This window comes from Tenrec ecaudatus, chromosome 7 (genome assembly GCF_050624435.1).
Source record: "Tenrec ecaudatus isolate mTenEca1 chromosome 7, mTenEca1.hap1, whole genome shotgun sequence".
NCBI lineage: Eukaryota > Metazoa > Chordata > Mammalia > Afrosoricida > Tenrecidae > Tenrec > Tenrec ecaudatus.
This window is the reverse complement of record NC_134536.1, coordinates 51,070,400-51,092,437: the sequence shown is the minus strand read 5'-3', so window position 1 is coordinate 51,092,437 and position 22,038 is coordinate 51,070,400.

The window sequence follows — 22,038 nt, the reverse complement described above, 5'->3', positions numbered from 1 at the left end:
ACGATTTTCTAAATTATCAGTTGAACCGACTTCTTTATCATCATCTGCTTTATTTTACGGTGATTCCTTTATCATCCTTGTGTCTTAGATTGCCCCACACCATCGTCTTTAAGCTGTATCTTTTTTCATCTATGGCATGGCTATTTCAAGCATCCACTTTTCCCCTTTCAGAACGACTTCTATAATTACTTTCTGCTTTCATGCGTTTCTAGTGATCTTTTGAAAATACCTCACTTGGCTTATTCACTCTTTCCATTTATTGTTCTCATGTTATTTTCCTTTGAATGCTACATATTTAAAGCATATATTCCTTACTTGCTATTTCCATTTATTTTCCCCAACCTTCTCCAAATTGGTTTTGACCAAGAACACACCTGTAACAGTGTCTAATGACCTCTTCAAGGACATATTTTCTCCTAACCTGCCTGATGCTGGTCATGCAAACAGAATAGTGAACCATACTTCTGAATTTTCTGTCCTGCAAACTCTCTGATTTACCCTCTGATTTAGTTATGTATTTATTACTACATTTACTTCAAAAACTTTTCCTTTTTTTTGTAACATTAAGCAGAAACTTTCCAGGGCTCTATTTTAAATTCCCAGTTCTTCTTTTCTTTATGTATTTTCTCTTTTATTTAAATAATCTATGTCTGGGATTTTATTAATTATGTATGAATACAATTGATCTACTTATTTTTCTAAATTTATAGGAAATTTAACTCCTCCCAACCTGAACAAAAATCAAAATATACTTTGTATTTCATGGGATTGACATCCACTTTATTGTACACTCAGCAATTAATGAATTTGATGTCTTATGTTACCAGTTTCTCTTTTACATAGTCCAATTAAACCATAAAAAGACCAAGAGAGATGGTATGAATCAGTGTTCAAGCTAAGTGTTAAGTTCATTAGGATAGGTAACAACATGCAGAAGAAACAACCGACCTCTAGATCTCAGTGACATGAAATAATAATGTGCTTATTATTTGAGCAATTCACAGAAAGAACTGAGATATTATATAATTGCACTTTATTATTCTATCTGTACTTAAAACACTGGAAATGGTGGCTTTTGTTTGTTTCTAAAATGGCATGTCATTCCACAGTAGAAACTATTTTTTTCAACTGAATTTTATTAAAATAAAAATGAGAAACAATTAATAAAATAAACCACATATTCTACCAACAAAAACTTTTTCTTCTTTGTGACAAATGTCCAGCGAAATAAATATTTGGAATCAACAATCAGTGTTTTCATAGCCTACTGACACAGACGGTTTCCAGAGAATTCAATGTTGTCTTTGTAATAAAATTGTAAATTAGGGAACAAATCAGCATGAACACATTAAGTCTCTCTCATAAAAGTACTCCGAAAACACTAATTCCAATAGCCACTCCTCTAGCTGTAGTTCCATAATAGCTAAAAATGACAAGAAACATTATCTAAAGCCTTTTGTCCCTCCACACTCATTTACATGAAGAACAAATTGTAAAATGATGACATTAGGACAGCTTTTCTATATTTAACAAGAAATAAAAGGTCCATTGAAAATAATAAACTTCCTTGATTTTCTAATCTAATTGCCATCGATGTGAGTTGTCAAGAAACGTCAGAAATATGGTGGAGACTGGCAGTGCTCTCATGTAAAACGGTGGGGATACACTGGGTGAGGTGGGAAAGCACTAAACTCTAGAGAATTCACAATTATAGATGCTGCCCGCTGTGAAAAACCGCAGTCAATTTCAGGAGGAGTTAAAATAAAACAACCACTCACTCCCTTTAAGCTTCTAAAACAGGCATGAAAAAGAATGGGAATGATGATGACAAAGAGGCATGGAAAATATACTGTGTTTTGATATCTTTGTAAAAAAATTAACCCAATATATAAGAAAGCTTGATTTAGAAAAATATACTAAACATTGTGGTAGTTGATAATCTGGTTTCAATTTGGGACTTGATAGGATTAAGAGTGAAGGTGTGAATTCCAGTCTATCAATCAGATCATAGACAATGAGGCCTCAGTTGTGGGCAGGGCCTTATCCTGGGAATTCTTGGAATTCCTGAATTTCCTCTTTGGGGGTGGGAGACAGAGTCTCTCTCTTGGCTCACTCCCTGGATAGACACTCTACTGACAAGACACATGGCACCATGCCCTGGGAGCTGGAGAAGCCACATGAACCTCCCGTGATGAAACCAGACCTCTGGAGCCGGAGAAGCCACATAGAGCTTACCATAGCACTGCGTCCACAAGACTTCTAACCCACAGGCCTGTGATCCTTCTGCATTCAGCATCATTGCATGTATTTCGTCAGTCTGAAGAGGACTTTATAGATTGGTTCTGGACATATGAGCTAATATAGGATTTATGGACTTGATCTGGACTGGGCTGGGTCGTTTTCTCAACATTCAATTGCTCTTGTACATAAATCTCTTTCTTATACACATGTGAGGCTCCCTGAATCTGTTTCTCTAGTCTACCCTGCCTAACACAAACATCAAATAATATAAGAAATGTAAAAATAGTATTATTCTCACCCACACTTCCCACCCCCCAATCCTTTTCAGGTGAATTTTTCTTGAGATAAATATCTTAATTGCATTTTACTAATTCTGAAAAGGAACTGGCAACATCATATGCTTATAGACTTTTATCATGTAAATTGGATATATCATGTCATAATTTAAATGAATGATGATGACTTAGAAAATAAATTACTCCCCATCAAAAATGAGCTTAAATGTTGGTGTCAAAGATACTAAGAATCAAGCATTGACAATACTGACATTTTCATTTAAAGACAGTAAATTCTTGTCATGTTCTTTTTTTTAGCAACAGCGATAAAGAATGTAGGTGACCTAAGTTCTCAGTAGGAAAAGCAGAAAATGAAATCAAATTAATATGCATTTTCACTCAATAAGTTTGTCTCTTGTAAACAAGTACAACATTTTCTAGTAAGTATACAGACTTCATTATTTTGTTGGGATTTTTTTCCCAGATTAACTTAATAAAAAGTGGATTTTTAAAAAATGTCACAGTCACATCTCAATGACATGTGCATCATAAAAGCATTCCATGTTCTCTTGCTTGAATTAATCAACTCAACTTTTTGGTCTAATAAATCAAATTGAGTCATACCATAATTTCATATATATATAATTGGCAGTTAATATATAAATCATAGCGTTCCATAGTTCAGTCACTTAAAGCAATATCGCACAATTGCTACCACAATCAATTCTCAAACATTCTTTTCCTTCCTGGATGCCTTGACATTGTTTCTCTTTCCCCCACCCCACCCCGCCCCACTACTTCACACCCCCCCCAAAAAAAACACCTTATTCTACTTGCTGACCCTATAGGTTCATAATCCTGGTATTCATATACTGGAAAACAGAAAGACACAAATTCAAGAGTACCTGAATTATTCACGTGTGCAGAATCAATCCTTTCATAGGTGGGTGCTCTTTACACAAACAATGGGGTTAATTGTGGGGGAAATTTTACAGTAATAATCACTGAGAATGTCAGTCACAGGTGTGCATGTATAATATGCATCTTAATGCACCATATAATGTATTAATGTAGCAAGACCATGTCAGTTCAACAATCTTGGTACAGCGGTCTTCCAATTCCTCGGACACCATGTATTTCTGACTTAAGTCCTCAGGTTACAGATGTGTCTGAGGCAGAGTCCAGTGCACCCAGGGGAGCGTCTGCATTTGCTCTCAGTGATGCAGCCTCCGGAGCAGGCCGTGCACCTTGAAGGTCCAGGAGTCATGTCCCAGCATTCCGTGGCACCAGGCCTGGGTCCCCAGGATGCACCCGGAAGCTCGGATCAGTGTAAGTGCATCCTGGGAAGTGGTTCTCAACCTTCCAAATGCCACCAGCCTTTAATACAGTTCCTCATGTTGTGGTGACCCCCCCCGCCAACCATAGCATTATTTTCGTTGCTACTTCATACCTGTAATTTTGCTAGTTATGTATCGAGTGACCCCTGAGAGCGCTAGACCCCCAAAGTGGTTGCAACCCACAGGTTTGCTTAGGGTCTCCAAAAGCGTTTTCAGTCATTCTCCCTGCAAAAGAGGTGGATCCCCTGCTTTTCCTACTGACAGACATGCATTTGTGCTCCCCCAAATGTGTTTGCTCCCTTTTTCCTCTCCTGATTTTTTCCCCCATTACTATCCCTATCTCTCTGACAGGGCTCGCTACCTGTCTGGGGGGACTTCTTCATAGCTTTGCATAGCAGCCCCTCAGTAGACAACATCCTCCACCCCTTTCGTGACTATTTGATCCCAGTTAACTGGAGACCCTCCAGCAAAGTGACCTTCAAAGTACCTGCCTAGAGCAGATGGTGTATGTTTCATAACCACCAGTCAGGCTCTCTACCAGATTGTCTGGTCTCCCTGGCCAGCAGACTGGATGCCCTACCAGCCTGAGCTGGTGCCCGTTCTGCTGCTGTTCCTACAGCAGTGGACAAATACCGAATTTGTACTTTTGTGCTTCACTAGCTTCATTTAGCTTCATGTTTTCCAGATCCCTCCACATCATGGGTGTTTCACAGTTTCATCACTGTTTTTCTGGGATGTGTAGCAATCAATTGGTGTATATGCCAGAGGTTGTTTTTTTGTTTGTTTGTTTGTTTTATCCAATCATCTACTGATGGGAATTTAGTCTCTTTCCTACTTCTTGCTATTGTGAACTCTGCTGCAACGAACATGGGGGAACAGACATCTTTTCGCAATCTGTTTATTTCATGGGGTTCTATGCCCAGTAATGTATTGCTGGGTTACATATTTGAATTGACATCTGTGTTAGGCATCACCATATTGCTGTCCACAGTGGCTGTACATATTAACAAGTCCACCAGCAGTTGATACGGCTTCCAATGTCACCAAAACTTCGCCAGTCTTTGTTGTTCTTAGCTTTTTTTAAACGCATATTTTATTGGGGGCTCTTACAGATCTTATAACAGTCCATACATCCATTGTATGAAGCACATTTGTACAAAGGATGCTGTCATCATCCTTCTCTTTTTTGAGTAATGTGTGTTTGAGTCTCCAAGTGATGTCTTTGTTTTTCATTCTTTCTATTGTTGATTTCCAGTTTTATGGCACTGTGGTTGGGGAACATGTTTGAATAATCTCTATGTGTTTGAATAATCTCAGGCTTGAGTTATGGCCCAACATGTAATCTATTTTAGAATATGAGCCATGTGCATTGGAGAAGAACATGTGTGTGTGTGTGTGTGTGTGTGTGTGTTTGCTGTTGGTTGAAGAGTTCTCTAAACATTGTGTTGTTCAATTATGTTGTTCAGCTCTTCCATTTCTTTATTGAATTTCTTGGTCTATTTTTCTTTGAGAGTGGTTTATTGAAGTCACCAACTATTATTGTTGATCAGGTGATTTCTCTTTTTATCTCTTTTAGGATTTCACTGATGACTTTGGAGGGTCTTTCTTGGGCCCATATGTGATTATTATGGTTATGTGTTCTTGGGCTATTGATCTCTTTAGTATTATGTAATGTCCACTCTTCTCTCTCATTATATTATGCACATTAAAATGTATTTCATTGGAGATTAATATTGCTACCCCAGTTTTTTATTGCCATTAACTTGTTTACTTTTTATTTAAATAATTTTACTGGGAGCTCTTACAGATATAATAACATTCCATAGTTCAATCACATCAAGCTTTATTGTATGATTGCTACCACAATCAATTTCAAAACATTTTCTTTCTTCTTGAACTCCTTGACACCAGATCACCTTTATCTCCTCCCTCTTCCACCACCCTACCCCCCAAGTACCCTTATTTTATTTTTTTCCTATAGCAGTTTTTTGGGATTTTTTGCCTTATCTTACACAATCTAATATGTCCATTCACATGGAACTCTGTTGTTCAATCCCATTGAGTGAGGATACACAGTCATCAATGCTATCAGCTCCCTGTTTTCCCTTTTCCCGCCCTCTCTTCCTGTACCCTCAAGGAACCATTACTCCTGTTTCTATTTCTGAAGGCTTATCTATCCTGGCTTTCATGTATCAAATGATGTTAAGTATACAAATAAACATATAAAAGTCTAACATGATTAATGAGATACAACAAATTAAATCCATAATAGTAAAGGGAGGTAGAATCAGAGGATAGGTATGTGGTTTCTAAGTACTATACCAACCCTTGGATTTATCATCCCTTTTGTGTGGCCCTCATGAGAGGGACTGTCCAATTATCTTACAGGTGGGTTTTGGGTCTCCACTATATCCATGCCCCTTCACATTGATTTGGTTGCTTGTTTTTTTAATTCTTTATACCTCTTCACATCAATACCTCAGGATCACATAAGGGACTGTACTTCTTCAAAATCAATCAATCAACCAATCAACCAATTAGTCTTTGGAGGAAGCAGAGCCAGAACTGTGAAGTGAAACTTCATCTTACTTACTTACTTACTTACAAGAGAGACCAGTTCATGAAAAAGAACTTTGTGCATGGTAACTTGAAAGAGCAGCAAAAAAGAGGACAGCCCTCCAACAGATGGCTTCAACAATGGGTTCAAATATAATAACATTTGTAAGCTTCTTGGTAGGTTTTGTTGCTTTCTGTTAGATGGCCACTTGTTCAACTACAAGTCTGTAAGACCACGGAGGCCATATCTTTTAATAACTTTGCATCATCAGCTTTCTTCATCACATTTGCTCATTTACTCACTTCATCTTCACCAATCCTGTCAGAAAGATGAGTATCATTCAGTGTCATATTATTAGAACATACCATCTATTTACTAAGGCAAGACTTAGGTAAAGACCCTAAGTCTATCTGCTTCCTTGTTTCATTTGCATATACACACATATATAAACAAGTGCACATATATTTATATATTCACATTAACAAGTGCACATATATCTATTTATTTCATATATATGTATAGATAGGTATTTTTATTTCTTTCCTCTTGCCCCACTATTATGTTTACCCACTTTCACTACTCATTAATTCCTCTCTGATACAATTTGATTGATTAAGCACAAACACTCCACCCTCCTCGCCATCAATTTTAGAACACTTACTTTTCACCTGTACCCATTATTATTGACTCACCTGCCTATATTACATAAACATCAAAATAAATAAATGACATATACAGATAGTCACAAGTCTAACAGGGACCCTGACACTGAGCAGATGAATATCTCTCTGTTAAATCGAGAGCACATGTAATAAACCATCAGTCCTCATTTCTCTCAGGGTTACATATCCCAGGTCCCACTTACCTGACCACACATCCCCCTTTTAGACTCGTTTCGTCTTCAGCATTCCTGTCTGTGGGCACGCATCCTAGAAATTCTCATTCCTGTTAATGCACTCAGGGGATGGAGCAGTCGAGTGGACTATTTGTGCTTAATATTTTCTTTCCTCTCCCCTTTATGGGGTGGAATGTATGTGTGAGGAGTTTATTTATTATGTCTTATATTTCTCTGCTGGATCTGTAATGTTTTAGATATTAATTTCAATATGTAGGTTTAAAGGTGGTATTGCACCCTGTAGTCTCATATTTGAGTATTCCAATTGTTGGTTTGCTCCTCAGATAGTATTTTTTTTTTTGTAATGCTGGTCTTTTTTTAAAAACGAATTCTCTAAATCCTTCTTTGAAAAAATTTTTATTTCTTTAAACATTTTGATGGAAAGCTTTCCTGGATGAAAGGGGTTTGGGATTACAGTTCTTGTCTTTCAACTTTCAAAGTATCTTGATCCAATTTCTTTTTCCTTCATGGTCTCTGCTGAGAGGTCTGAGCTTATTTTTATCTGTTTACCTCTGAGTGCCTGTTTTTTTCTCTCTAGCTGTTCTCATGATTCTCTCCTTTTATTTGAAATTGGAAATTTTGAGTACTGTATGCCTTGATGTGTGCTGTTTTGTGTGTGGGGGGGCACATTTATTTTATTTGGTGTTTTCTCTATTTCCTGCATGTTATCCTTTTTGATATTGAGGACATTTTCTACCAACAATTCCTTTTCTGTTTTAACTCTAGTCTTACTTGTTTCTTCCTGCTCAGGCACAGCAATAATTCGAATATTATTTAACTTCTTGGCATCCAACATCATTCTCAGGATTTCATCAGATTATTTTGCTTTTTTGTTTGATTGTTTTCTCATTTGCTGAAATCAGCCTGGTTGTCTTTGAGTTCTCTGCTGTGATTTTCTATATCTTCTATTCTATTGGCCAGATCTTATACTTTCAAATTTTTCTGTTAATTCATTTCTTAGTTTCTGAATTTCCTTTGGGCGTAAAGATTATTAGTATCTCCATTTTCTTTCATCTGTTTTTAGGATTGCTCCCTTAATTCCTTATAGGGCTATAAAGACAATTTTTTTTTGAAATTTCTATCTGGCAGTTGAAGGGCTTCTTTGTGAGTTCCAGGGCTCCCAGTGATCTGTGAGGGTGTTGATGCCTAGGGCTCTACTTGGGGAGCAGTCTGGCTTGGGGTATCTCACCACTGCATTCTCCATGGGCAAAAATCAGAGAGGCTGGTCTAAAATAATTCTGAGTGCTGAGAACCTAGGTCTTGCATTTGAATTCCCAGAATTGGCCTTCTCACCTGTCTCATCTCTGGGCCACACAAGCAGAATTCTAGGCTGGGGACTCTCTCTCAGTGCCATTTTCCCAGAAGTCCCCAGTCCTACAATTTCTCCAATGGTTTTTAAATATATATATATATATATTCATATATGTATGTATATTAAAGTTATTGAGAATATTATCTAAAATTACTTTGGGATAATTCCTATTGTTTTACATAGCAGATAAGTTTATAACTCTTCAGTCCTTTATAGTTGATTAAAATAATTTTGTGATATTTTCCATTATCAGCTTTAACTAAGCTTATACAAAATATTGTTTCGTTACATAGCAGCAGTTATGAAGAGAATATATATTGTCTAGTGTGTTAGGCTGAGTTTTCTAGAGAAATAAAACTAGCTACACTCATATACATATGAAAAGAGCTGTATATCAAGAAAGAAATATATATCAACAAAGTGAACCAACCCAGTCCAACTTGAGCCCATGGGTCAGATGCCCACTGGAGTCCCCTTCAGACTCAGCTGCTGGCTGATGAAGCAGGAAAGCGAAATAAGATCATAAGCTGGTGTGTGTAGGATGCATGCATCAAAGTTGGGCAGAAATATACCAAAGCACTGACGTGTCCTGGGATAGATGGCTCATCTAGGTCACTGGCACCAAAGCCAAACAGATTCCAGGCATGCAGCAGGGTGACAAAGGGCAAGAGAGATAAACATTCTTTAGAATATCTTTTATAAAAAAATCTATGCCTCCTGGGAGATACCATCCAGCTGTTTCTTGATTAAAGTTGGGCTCTATCCCTATGTTCACATAGGTGCATAAAGCTGACATCAAATCAAACCACCACTGTATTCCTTGGCAACAGGAAACCAATACACATCTCTCTAACTATACATTTTCTCCCAACAAAGACAATAACTAATTATTGTTGCACCTAACAGACTAAAACTAGCATGTGTATAATAAAAATTTCCCCAATACCCTTTACTTCTTTTATTTTATAAGTGAACAAAACAAAAATATATTTGCTTAACAATTGCAATTTTGGTAGCAGTCAGTCACACCTGAATTCTATAATCCTATCAGCATCTCCTGACCCTGAATTCTCTCTTTGATAGATCTAGTAGGAAAAGAGAAAACAAGTCAGTGGGGATCCTCCCCGATCCACAGATTTGTGACTAAAGACACCATGACAGTTTGGAAGTCAGGCCCTTCGTGCCTTTATCACCCTTATTTTGTATATCCAACTTTTAAAATGCCCAATCTGATCAACTCTGAAAAGACAAACAGGTTCTTTTATGTCAAAAATCTTCCTTTCAGTTGTAATTCTGGCGTTTGAATCCATAGCCAAAGTCAAATCTAGAGCTGGCTATCCATCAAGCCTACAAGCAATGCACACCAGCTCACAGGTCAAACATTTTTTTCCATCTGGTTGGGTTCAGATAAACTCAGCTCCAGCCATTCCAAACTCGGTCAATAGTTTCTAAGAGCAAGCTCAGGAATTTACACGTACGTCCTTCTGCTTCAGACCATCTTGCCCCTTCACATATTCTCATCATCCTATAATCCCGTCGACATCTTCTGACCCCTGAAAAGAATGTATAATGTTTAGTGTGTTAGGCAGAGTTTTCTAGGAAAACAATTATCAATCAATGCTCATGGAATCAGCAATCAGGAAATCAAAGGATGTTTTTCATTTGGTAAATGTTCCTCTTTACAATGTTGAAGAGTAAAGATAATAATTTGTAAACTAAGATACACTTGACTCAAGTCATGGTATTTTAAATTTTCTGATGTGTATGTGAAAATTATACAATGTATGAGGAAGAAAACAGAAGTGATTCATTTGAATTATGAGTTTGGTACATACTATCAAAAGTACCATGGACTGCCAGCAGGATATGTAAGTCTGTCTTGGAAGATATCCAGCAAGATTGTTCCCTGGACTCCAGGATAGCAAGGCTTCCTTGCATGTACTTTGACATATTATCAGGTGAGAACTGTCCCTGGAAAAATACATCATGGTTGGTAAATGGGAGTTCAGCAAAAAGGAGAGACTGAATGGATTGGCACGTGGCTGCAACAATAAGCTTAAACATAAACTACAATTACGAGAATGGAAAAGAACCAGGTTCTATTTTTGTTGTTGTTGTTTTCAGTTGTTCATAGGGTCACTATGGGTCACACCAGGTTTGAAGGCTCCTAACAAGTACAACAGCAAGGGTCCTGTATGGTTTTACACAGAAGAATATCCATGAGGTTGGAATTGGGAGTGACACCATGACAACACAATGGTAATGCCACCATTTTTGATCCACAATAAAGGTTGATCTTCATTTTTCCAGGCTTCAAGTGAAGCAGCTTTTATGTGCATATGGATGGCAAAAACAGAGCACCAAAAACTCATGATTTTCAGATCAAGATAAATACATTTTTTAAAATTCTATAGTCATTGAGCACCTCATAGGTGCTGTGTTGTTTCCCAGATAATGAATAAAATCGTTCAAGAGAAATACTGGTAAGTATAAATCATTCTACAAGATTTATACAACTGCAGAAATCTGCTAATGCTCAGAATTTGGATTGGGCAAAGTATCAATCTAGGAAAAATAAAAGCCATCAAAAAGGAATTGAAACACAGAAAGACCAATGTCCTAGGCATTAGTGAGTTGAAATGGACCAACCACAAAAGCTAGTGATAAAATATTGAAAAATTCTACTGACGTCTTAAGTCTGAAATTGATCACACATGAAATCAAGATGCATTGATAATAATTGGAAATTGAAGTGCAAAAGTGGGAAACAAAGAGGAAAGGACAGTAGTTGGAAAATATTTGGAATATAAATGAAGCTGGGATCACATGTCAGAATTTTGCAAGACCAGTGACTTGTTCATAATAAATAACTTTTGCTACAATACAAAAGGTTACTCTCTATGAGTAGTCTTCAGATGGAATACACAGAAAACCAATTGTTTACATCTATGGAAAGTGATGGTGGAGAGGCCCACTTTCAGCAGCTAAAAGCAGGACAGGAGCTGACTGTGGAATAGACCATCAATTGCTCATATGTAAGTACAAAATTAAGCTAAAGAAGATGAAAACAAGTCCACAAGAGCCAAAATACAAACTTCAGTTTATCCTACCTCCATTTGGAGAACAGCTCAAGAACAGATTTGATTCAGTAAACACTAATGGCCTGAAGACCTGGTGAGTGGTGGGAGAATGTCTAGAACGTCATTCATGAAGAAAGCTGAAGGTCAGTATAAAGCCAGGAAAGAAAGAGAAGATCAAAATGGATGTGAGAAGAGGCTCTTAACCATAGAGAAGCTAAAACAAATGGAAGACATGACGGCATCAAGGAGCTGAATAGAAAATTTCAAAAGAAGGCTCAAGAAGACAAAAACAAAGATTATTTAAAATATGTAAAGACTTATAATTGGAAAACCCAAAGGGAAGAACACACCTAGCATATCTTAAATGGAAAGAACTTAAGAAAACACTCAAGCCTTGAGTTACAATATTAAAATAATCTATGAACAAAATGTTGAATGACATAAGAAGTATCTAAAGAAATGGAAGGAATGCACAGTCACTGTATCTAAAAGGACTAGTCCACTTGTACCGTCTCAGAAGGTAGCCTATGAGCAAGAATCAGTGCTGCTTAAGGAAGTTCCAACTATAACCTACACCTGTATAGTATATATATATAAAATATACTATAGTTATATAATATTTATGGCATATAGTATAAACATACTATATGAGCACATCGTATAGATTATGATATATGCTATATATTATGTAATATACATACATCTACACATTACACATTGCATATATACATATTAAGTAATATGTAGTATATATACATTTAAATTGATCTAATTTGATATATAGTATATATGTATATCAATAATATGTTGTATATATACATTTAAATTTATCTAATTTGGTATATATAGTGCATACATGTCACACACACATACAATGTATGCATATATAGTATACACACTATAGGTAGACTATCTAGATTACATATTAATAAATTTAAATAAAACACTAACCCTGTCCCTTCGTTGTGAAATTGTAATAGTGGCAGTATCTAATCTGGCTTTCTGTGAGTAGTGTTAAGTGAGGTAATATATTCCAAAATCAATTTCACAGGAATACTTTTAGTACAGTCTATGACAATAAAGAACCAAAATGCACCTGAGCCAAGACATGGTATTTTAGATCATCTCATATGCATATGAGACTTGATCATGGAATAAGGAAGACTAAAGAATTCATGTATTTGAATGGTGTGTTAACCAAAAAATATTGGCAGTAGTATAGACTACCAAAAGAACTAGCAGAACTGCCTTTTATGATATACAGTCAGAAGGCCCCTTGGAAGCAGGAATGGCGAGACGTCCGGTCATGTGCTGTGGAAATGGTATCAGGAGAGGGAAGTCCCTGAGATAGGGCATCCTGCTGGGAAACTGGGGTGGCAACTAAAAAGAGGAAGACCCTCAACACTGTGGCTCCAAAAATGGGTGGCCATGCCCAAGAACCACATGAGAGTGGTGCTCGATTGGGCTCCTTTCTTCAAACCCAACTCGGTAGCAGGAACAACATATGCTTTCACTGAAGACATCAAGTGGCCACAATGAAATAAGACAAATGATTGACTCACGGAGAATGGGTCAGGAGGTGACTGAATTCAAGGATCATGATCATAGGTGGAAGCTGACCCCATGATTTGGATAAGATACTCCAGGGAGCAATCAGAGACTGCATATGAGCAAGGAGGGTTATTATGTATATCCTCCACTTATGAGGTAGCATAATTTCTCCAAGAAAAAATGTGCTAATTAAAAATTTTCAGTATCCTTGTTGAAATTGAAGAAATATTATTATCAAATTTTAAATAATGGAAAGTTCAAAAAATCTAATGTAGTTAGCAGAAATACTGCAATGCTTTTGGTAGTGCAGCAGACATTGGCAGTCCCAGCTCTTAATGTTTGGGTTTCTTTTGTGTTCCCTCCAACTTCCAAGGCCCAGCATCAACATCTTTGTGCCCCTGTCCTTTATTTCTGCAACCACAGCAGATCATTTGTCCACCTGCTCCGGAGAATCTAGAAATAACCCCAAACGATGCCTACATCCTCACTTGAGCAGTATCACCAAATTTCTCTCTGGAGTTTCTATCTTACACTCCAATGTCTGCCTATTGTGCAGGATTTTTCCAAACTGTGTGCTATTCATTGTTTTCCAGAGTTTCACAATGTGATTATTCTCTACTTGACCGCTATAGAAGGTGCTTGATATATCGTGCACATTTTATTACTTGGCTTACCTTTTCCTTTTCACTTCCGTACCTGCTCCAGTGTCCTTTGCGCCTTTCAAACAATGTTTTGTCACTTCAATGTGTTTCCCTGGGTCAGTTGCTGTAAAAACAGAAACTAAGTCAGAAAATTAAAATTTAGCTGACCTGAAATGCCAGAAACCTTTCGGTCCAACTTTTATGTAATAGGTAGATAGATAGATAGATATAGATATATCTATAGGTATAGATATATTAAAATCATATTTATAAATGTATTCACGCCTGCTGTCATATTTAGATATATAATAATTGTTATTTTTATAACCAAAAATCATCTAAAAATATTTAAATTGTGATATTCTTCTATAAGGGGACTTCAGAAACGTTATGGAGAAATGCAATGAAGGATAATAGAACTTTCCCTTGATGTTTGAACTCCCTTCTTACAATTTTAGGGAGTACTGATGTTCTCATTGAAATACCCTTTGGCCCTCTTACCCTGTTTTTTCTCTTCTGTTTAATCCAATTCTTAAATCAGTCACTCCGGAAGCCATTCTCTCTCATCATCTGAAACACAAAAGATTCTGCAAAACACTACAGCAATTTGAAGGTTGGTAAAAGATGGAAATGTCAGAGTCAAATATATTATGAAGACAATTCAAGCATATATTATAATGATTGATAAACTGTCACCTTAAAAATTGAGTTGAAGGTAATTGCTTCCATTATTTTTCAAGATAGGAACCGTACTTAAGTATGTAATATTTAACAAATTTGAGTTAAAGTAAAGAAGAAAATCCTCCCTCAGAAACAAAAAGCTAAAGGATCTATATGAAATATTTTCCCCAGAAAAATACATTAGATTTAATGACTGCACATAGGGTGAAGGAAAGCATTTAAATTTACCTAAGAAAAATGTTTTTTTAATGACTTCATTTATTCTTTTTTTATTACCCTGTGAAATTGTCATGTATTAAACCTCAGAGATACTCCTGGGTGTAATATTAACAGGTAATTTCAATACCTATTATAGAACTTCACAATGTAATTTAACCTGTTGTGCCTCACTGCTTAATCACATAATGGCATTTAGAAATTTTTCATACTGCCTGGCAAAAAAAAAAGGCTTGCCATAGCACTATTATGGCGATGTGAATTTTTATTAAGATTTTATCATATAAAGTAACACAACAAAGCTCTCAGGAAATATCTTGAGTAGCCATGGTAGAATCACCAAGCATAGCAAAAAGTTCATGAACAAAAAGTGTGCCTAATATGAATAACTTTTCCACAACTCAATATGATTGTGAGGCACTCATCTTAAGGTCTTCTAAGGCTGTGAGTTTGTATCAACCAAATGGCAGTGGGATATTGTTTGAGGTTGCAAAACTGTGTTGTAGAAATTTATCCTGGAAGCAAGGCAAATGAGGTGGTTTACCAAAAAATGAATCCACTGCTACTGAATATGAACTTATAAAAGTTTACGTACGGAATGATTCTGTATGTAAAATGATTCAAAAGTAATACATTACTTTTTATTTATAAAAACATTTATAAAAATGTTTTTCCCGTTAAGCACTTATGTTTTGATATAAAGAACATATAGCGAGTAAAATTTTAGTAATACTTAGGGAAAAAAAGTATTTTTAACAAAAAAATAAATACAGTATGTCAGGATGCTATCCTTCTTTAAGATGATTTACCTTTGGGGGATCCCTTTGAGAGAACTGAATAAAGTAATGAGGCAGTTGATATTTGTCTTTGACTTTTGTCCATGTCTGGACTAAAACTTCAAGGCTGCAGCACAATTGCTCCTCGTTAACTAGGGACATAGACTACAAATTAATTTATCTCAACTAGTGTCAGAACATTCCAGTGAAGTAGAGCATCAGCTTTCATAAATCTAATATTAAGTAGCTGCCTTCCTGGATCTGTATCCACTTTGAAGGAGGTGAAAGTGGTTTAATTACAATGATCCAAAGTCGCAAAAAGTTTAACTAGGAGAGAGCAAGGTAGAATTTATTAGCATAAATATTTTCATTCAATATAAAAATTTGAACACTAAAACTATCTAACAGTATTCAGGCTAAGCCCTATGTGCTAATGCCAGAAAAAGAAATTAAGGCCATTGAGCTACCTTGTAGTAGAGAATACTTAATTAAATCTATTTAGTTAAATATTAAAATTACCAAAATGTTCATATCTTAAACTGCAGCATGAATGAGTTTCTAGTATTTACATTAGTGGGTTACTGTTGGGCTGCTAATCGGGTCAGCAGTTCAAAACCCACAGCTTCTCTGCTTGAGAAAGACAGGCTATTCTCCCCCCTTACAGTCTGGGAACCAAGAGGACAGGTCTCTCCTGCCCTCTGCAGTCACTGTGCGTCTGAATTCCCTCTATGGCCTTGAGTAACCGTTAAATCAGCATATGGTTTAAGTAGAGTCGGTACTACAAAGAAACTTACAGTTACAAAACAACAGTTTTAACATGCACTTCCCCCAGTCCGATCTCAGTTTCAGATGAAAGCTTTTTAAATAACTTCTAAAAAGTTTTCTAGTGATAGTTATTATATATCAAAAAATACATATACTGGTGCTTCTCAATTTTCTACATTTTATATACTAGTCTTGAACTACAATAAATAAAAACTTTGTTCACTTTTCCCCACTATTTTTTACTACCATTGACTAAGTATGAGTTGTAGCCATAGTTTTGTTTTCCATCACTTTTTGTGACTCATAGTTTTTCCACAACATAAGAATAGATAAAATACATATCATAAAAGAAATTGATGTTGGTAATATTTTCATTCTACATGGATCAACAACAATCAATGCTCATGGAAGCAATAGTCCAGAAATAAAATGACATACTGCACTGGGTAACTATTCTGAAATTGACCTTTTAAACTTTTATAAAGAAAAGATATTACTTTGATAACTAAGATGTATCTAACCCAGAGTCTTTTTAACTGCCTCTTATAAATGTGAAAACTTTACCACAAATAAATAAAGGCAATAAGAATTGACAAAATTGAATTGTGTTTTCAAAGAATATTGAATATTCTTGTAGACAATCAGAGGAACAAATCACCCAATTTTAGAAGAAATACTAATAGAATGTCTCTAGGAAAGGGGAAGGTGTAAGACCACAGCTGGCTTATTTTGGACCCCTCATCACGGGAGATAAAGTGCTACAGCAATACTTTATATATGGTAAAGACCCAACAAAAATGGGGGAAACTTTCTATTTGATAGATTGAGACAATGGGATCAAACATATTAATGATTATAAAGAACATGCAGGACTGGTAACATTTTTTCCTCTGATACATAAGGATGCTATGAATTTATTCTGGTTAAATTATAACTAACATCAACATCGTAAATGACAAGATCCTTTTTATTACTGTTGTGAAGAATTCCTGGATAGTCTGCTAACTGAAAGTTTGGAGATTTATGTCCTCTCCGAGATCCCTTAGAAGAAAGACATGCTGACCTACTTCAAAATATCAACTACAAGAAAACCCAATGAGCACAGTTATACTTTTATATTGATGGGATGAACATGAGTTGGAATTAATTTCACAGTAATTGGCCTTGTTTTCTTGGCAAGGATGATTTATATTGTAATAAATAATTGTTATAAACTAAATAATAATAATAAGTGGATTTACACATAAAAATTTCAGAGTATTTTTGGAACATTTAGGGATAAAAATATTCAAAGATCATGAGCAAAACTGTACCTAAATGACCTATTAGTCTAATGTATAGATAGCAATACTTGTGTGATATAGTTTTGGCAGAGGTAGGAGGTTTCCCATTTTCTAAAATTAATGTAGAAACAGAAGGCTTAAAAGTAATAGAGCAATTTATCAGCTTAATTTATAATAAAATGAAATTTATTTTCAAGGAGGTTCTATAAGAACTATGTGAATAAATTTTAGGAATTCTGATCAAGTCAGTCAATTGTATTATAGAAATATTTTTTGCCTTTGGTGGGACAAGATTATGGATCCCACCATGGCTTTTCAAAATCAAATTTTGTTGACTACATATTTCATATATTTTGTGATATTCTAAAAATAGGTTCAAGACATGAAAACATATTTTGCATTTTCAATCATTTTACTATTTATAGAACTAAAGAGAGGGGAATTAGCTAAAACCACTGAGTAGATTTTTAAAAAATCTTGCAAGGTCAGTGTCTGCTTAAAATATTAGACTTCCTTTCCAAACTGTATCACTACCTAATAAGCACTTAAGGGATTACTTCGGTTCAGTGTCTTCATTAAATTGCTGTTTTTGACTGTCATTTTTGAGATCTATGATAATAGAATATCTGTTAATTTAGAAATATTAAAGTCTCCAAAGTCAGCAAAAATAACCGAATTATGTTCACTAATGGTACTACAAACTGAAGTGATCTTTATAATGGTTACTATAATTATAGTGGTAGATCTCTTTTAATATATTAAAGGCCTGAGAAAGTAGTAGCAATCTTGACGCCAATGGCTAGGTTTTAGGAATGCAGTACATGAGTTCTCATTTGCCCATTTCATTCTTCTTATAACAGTTTTATTGGCGTACAGTCCACATATCATATGATTCAATAGTACAATCATATCCCACAGAGTTGTACAATCATTACCACAAGCAATTTCAGAACATTTTTTCTGTCTTGTACTTATTGTTCTTAGCTGCCTTATTTCCCACTCTGCCAAACATCTCTGCTACATCCCAAGAAACCATCTAGTTACTAAATCGATAGCTTTATCTAACCTACTGTTCATATACAAAAAGCATACCAAAAAAGCTAGCAACAGTAACAAACTAAAGCACTTACAAAGCTCAGTTAAAATCACAGCAGAAAGTAATAAAAAGAACCATTTTAAATGGATCAAAAGAGAGATCAAATGATGAGGTGTTCAATTTTGGCCTAACTGAGTCTACCATAATCCATTTTCCAAGGCACTTTGCATGGGAACAAGGTTCTTCCGAGGCATGAAACATCCTTCATGAGCTATAACAGAAAGATTAATGTGGAAACCCACTAAATGAATTGAGCCTATGTCAAACTCACTTGGAGGCTTTAGCCGTAAGACTGAAGCTCCCTAGGAAGAAAAGAAGCAGATAGCTGCAACCTCATGTTAAAGAACTGGCAGTCATCAGAATTTGGCTTCCATCTCTTGCCTTGAAGGTACCCAATACTTACTACTTAATGCCCTTTTTGCTTTATTATGACTCTGTTAATCTGGTAGGCGTGGTTCTGCCACAGTCAATGCATGTCATTGAAAGTTTTGCCCTGTCACCAACCCCATTGTGATATAAATAATGTTCAGTCACTGAGGAGTTTAATCTATACAAGTCAACTATTTGTATATTGTGGTTTGTAGTTGGCCTATACTTGAATACTTTCCTTTTCTTAACTATAGTTTAAATTCTATAACTTTGGCTAAATTAATAACATTAAGAATAGAATTACCTTTATGCATTATCCTTTTAATGAAACTTGACAGTTATTATCTCCATTTCAGAGTGGATAGTAGAGGTACACAAAGATTAGCTAACTTTCACAAATCTATAAAAATCTGTACTAAAATTATATAAAAATATACACATAGACTTAACTTATAGCTTACCTTTCTAGCTTCTGTCTTCTTCAATGGTGATTAATAGTAGCACAAATCTACTTACAAAGCCATAAACCAAATTTCTTCAAGTAAATTTCCATCGATCCAGAAAGATCTATGATTCATACTTTTCCTACCAAGCTACCTGTATTCCATTTCATAAACTTCCTAGTGTGTGCAACATTTTGCAAGGATATGTCCTTACATTGAAATGTGCTTTCTCTTAATATGAGTCTCTATGTGAAGAACACAGAGAACTTTATAACCACACACTTGAAACCAGTATACCCTATTGCTACCCATAAGGTGTGGATTTAGATTTGCATGCCTACAACTCTGATTTAATGCATTACAATTCCTCTTATAATTAAAAGACAAAGTAGTTAACCCAAATTATCTTCCAAGATGACTGTAGCAAGAGTCTCATTGCTCAGAACAATCTCAATATCTGGTGTGTCATTCCTGGAGCAGAAAGAGGAGGTGGGGCTCCCACTGACAACTTAACAAAGTGATTAATCCTCTCCTCTGCACATCAGCAACAGAAATGCATGAATCGTGGGCTGAGGAGCTTTGTCTGTCTGAATCACAGAACACCTGAGCACCCTCTCTCCTGGATATATTAGGGAACTTGTTCCAAAGTCACTCGAGTCTGAGCTAAGTCACAATATAGTCATACATCTTATTCCATGGAGAACAAATGATGTATTTTACATACATGTGCAACATTCTAGATTCAAAGAAGCATTTTAATGCTATAAAATGTCTATCCTGAAGAAATTTGTAATATGGTACATGAAGTACACTGAAGAATTATTTGGGAGAAATGCAATAGTCTTTGTTGTTGCTCGGTGCTACAGAGTTGGTTCTGACTAATAACAGCCTGATGCGCAACAGGAGGAAACATTGCCCAGACCCGTGCCATCCTCACAATTTCCCATACATCTGAGCTTATTGTTGCAGCCACTGAGTCGATTCGTCTTGTTGAAGGTCTGCCTCTTTTTTGCTATCCTTCTGCTTTACCAAGCAGGATGTCCTTCTCAAGGGGCGGGTCTCTCCTGAAACGATTTTCAAAGTAGGTTAGATGAAGTCTAGTGATCCGTGCTTCCAAGCATTCTGGTTGTACTTCTCTCACTCTATCTGTTTGTTCTTTTGATAGTCCATGGTTATTTCAATGTTCTTCAATTGCACCATACTTCAAATGAATCATTTTTTCTTTGGGCTTCTTATTAAATGTCCAACTTTCACATACTCGTGAGACAATTGAAAATACCATGGCTCAGGCCAGGTGTACCTTGGTCCTCAAAGTAACATCCTCACTTTTCAACACTGTAAAGAGGTCTTGTGCAGCAGATTTACCTAATACACATAAAATGTTTCATTTAATCTCTTGATTTTTGCTCCCATGAACATTGATTGTGGATCCAAGCAAGCTAAAATCCTTGACAATTTTAATCGTGCCTTTGTTTATCATGGTATTACCTATCGACACCATTGTGAGTACTTGGGTATTAGTTACATTGAGTTGTAGCCCATATTGAATGCTGCAATCTTTGCTCGTCTTCAGTAGGTGCTTCAAGTCTTCCTCACGGTCAGCAAGCAAAGTTTTGTCACCTGCATATCACAGGTTGTTATTATTAAGACTTCCTCCAATCTTGATTCTTCTTCAAATAATCCAGCTTCTCTGATATTTGCTCTGAAACCAGATTGAATAAATATGGTAAGAAGATAAAACCTAATACACACCTTTCATGATTTAACCAGGCAGTGGTGGCCAAAGTCCATAGTGAGGCCTCTCTCTACCATTCCCATTAACTACACATCTATTGTAATAACATCATGGTTTTTGTTTGTTTGTTTTTACTACTATTTCTCATCCTTGAGAATGAGCACTTTAGAGACAACATTTCTGGCTCTTGTTTGTGTTGTCTTCCTTTGTAGTTACGTGCTGTCTGACATGATCTTGTCCCTGAACTCTAGAGATCAAGTCCAGGAATCAACAAGCCAATGGATTATGGAACACAATTGTGTACTACGAATGGAGGAATCTGAGTGGCACAGTGCTTATCCACGGGGCTACGATCTGTAAGTGACCATTTTGGCAGTTTGGTAGTTTGAAACCACCAACCAGTCCTTGGGAGAGAATGGCACTTCCCACTTCAGTAGAGTTTCAGGATTGAAAACCCACATGGGGCACTGTACCCTGTCCTACAGGGTTGTAATAAATTGGCATCAACTCAATGGCAATCAGAGAGAGAGATGGATGAAGAAAAAGGTTATTGATTTAAAGTTAAAACTAGATTGCAAAATTTAAAATATGGAGAGGACTATAAAATAAAAAGGCGACCATGCTACCAGATGGCTAAAGTAAGTCATGCTACAAAAGGACCTGGGAAATGGTTTTACCTGCCGTAGCTCATTAATTAGGCAAGTAATTTGAACAATAGTAAAGACATGCTTCTGACTGGTATTTCCTATCTCTCTGACGTTGATCTTATATTTCTAGGTTTTAAT